The sequence below is a fragment of the Penaeus chinensis genome, chromosome 25, assembly GCF_019202785.1.
Source record: "Penaeus chinensis breed Huanghai No. 1 chromosome 25, ASM1920278v2, whole genome shotgun sequence".
Classification (NCBI taxonomy): domain Eukaryota; kingdom Metazoa; phylum Arthropoda; class Malacostraca; order Decapoda; family Penaeidae; genus Penaeus; species Penaeus chinensis.
The window spans coordinates 13,211,454-13,213,953 of NC_061843.1; the positions used below are offsets into that span (position 1 = coordinate 13,211,454).

Here is a 2,500-nt window from a genome sequence, read left to right on the forward strand (position 1 = left end):
CACACACACACACACACATATTCATACACACACACACACACACACACATATTCATACACACACACACACACACACACACACATATTCATACACACACACACACACACACACACACATATTCATACACACACACACACACACACACACACATATTCATACACACACACACACACACACACACACATATTCATACACACACACACACACACACACATACATATTCATACACACACACACACACACACACATACATATTCATACACACACACACACACACACACACATATTCATACACACACACACACACACACACACATATTCATACACACACACACACACACACACACATATTCATACACACACACACACACACACACACATATTCATACACACACACACACACACACACATATTCATACCACACACACACACACACACACATATTCATACACACACACACACACACACACACATATTCATACACACACACACACACACACACACACATATTCATACACACACACACACACACACACATATTCATACACACACACACACACACACACACACATATTCATACACACACACACACACACACACACATATTCATACACACACACACACACACACACACATATTCATACACACACACACACACACACACACATATTCATACACACACACACACACACACACACATATTCATACACACACACACACACACACACACATATTCATACACACACACACACACACACACACATATTCATACACACACACACACACACACACACATATTCATACACACACACACACACACACACACATATTCATACACACACACACACACACACACACATATTCATACACACACACACACACACACACACATATTCATACACACACACACACACACACACACATATTCATACACACACACACACACACACACACATATTCATACACACACACACACACACACACACACATATACATACACACACACACACACACACACACATATTCATACACACACACACACACACACACACACATATTCATACACACACACACACACACACACACACATATTCATACACACACACACACACACACACACACACATATTCATACACACACACACACACACACACACATATTCATACACACACACACACACACACACACATATTCATACACACACACACACACACACACACACATATTCATACACACACACACACACACACACACACATATTCATACACACACACACACACACACACACACACATATTCATACACACACACACACACATACACACATGCATATAAGTGTTTATATATGCATATATGTATATATGTATATAGGTATATATGTATGTATATATCTGTATACACATACATATGTATATACATAAGTATATATGGATATATATGAATATAGATATATATAGGTATATATGTATGTATATATATACATATATATACATATATATGTATATATATGAATACATAGATGCATATATGTATATACACATGTATATATGTATATATGTATGTGTATATATGCATATATGTATGTGTGTATATATGTATGTGTGTATATATGTATGTGTATATATGCATATATGTATGTGTGTATATATGTATATATATGTATGTGTGTATATATGTATATATATGTATGTGTGTATATATGTATATATATGTATGTGTGTATATATGTATATATATGTATGTGTGTATATATGTATATATATGTATGTGTGTATATATGTATATATATGTATGTGTGTATATATGTATATATATGTATGTGTGTATATATGTATATATGCATATGTATGTATATATGTATATATGCATATGTATGTATATACTTGTGTATATATGCATATGTGTGTGTGTATACTTGTGTATGTGTGCATATGTGTGTGTGTATACTTGTGTATGTGTGCATATGTGTGTGTGTGTATACTTGTGTATGTGTGCATATGTGTGTGTGTGTATACTTGTGTATGTGTGCATATGTGTGTGTGTGTATACTTGTGTATGTGTGCATATGTGTGTGTGTGTATACTTGTGTATGTGTGCATATGTGTGTGTGTGTATACTTGTGTATGTGTGCATATGTGTGTGTGTGTATACTTGTGTATGTGTGCATATGTGTGTGTGTGTATACTTGTGTATGTGTGCATATGTGTGTGTGTGTATACTTGTGTATGTGTGCATATGTGTGTGTGTGTATACTTGTGTATGTGTGCATATGTGTGTGTGTGTATACTTGTGTATGATTTTTGTGTATACTGTGTATTGTGCATATTGTGTGTGTGTATACTTGTGTATGTGTGCATATGTGTGTGTGTGTATACTTGTGTATGTGTGCATATGTGTGTGTGTGTATACTTGTGTATGTGTGCATATGTGTGTGTGTGTATACTTGTGTATGTGTGCATATGTGTGTGTGTGTATACTTGTGTATGTGTGCATATGTGTGT

General features: G+C 35.2%; 1 long non-coding RNA gene across 1 annotated transcript in view; it reads left to right on the forward strand.

Moving 5' to 3' along the window:
- The window catches only part of LOC125038513, a 23,494-nt gene that overhangs the window by 2,437 nt on the left and 18,557 nt on the right, over positions 1-2,500 (forward strand). The gene's annotated exons all lie outside the window — the stretch shown is intronic.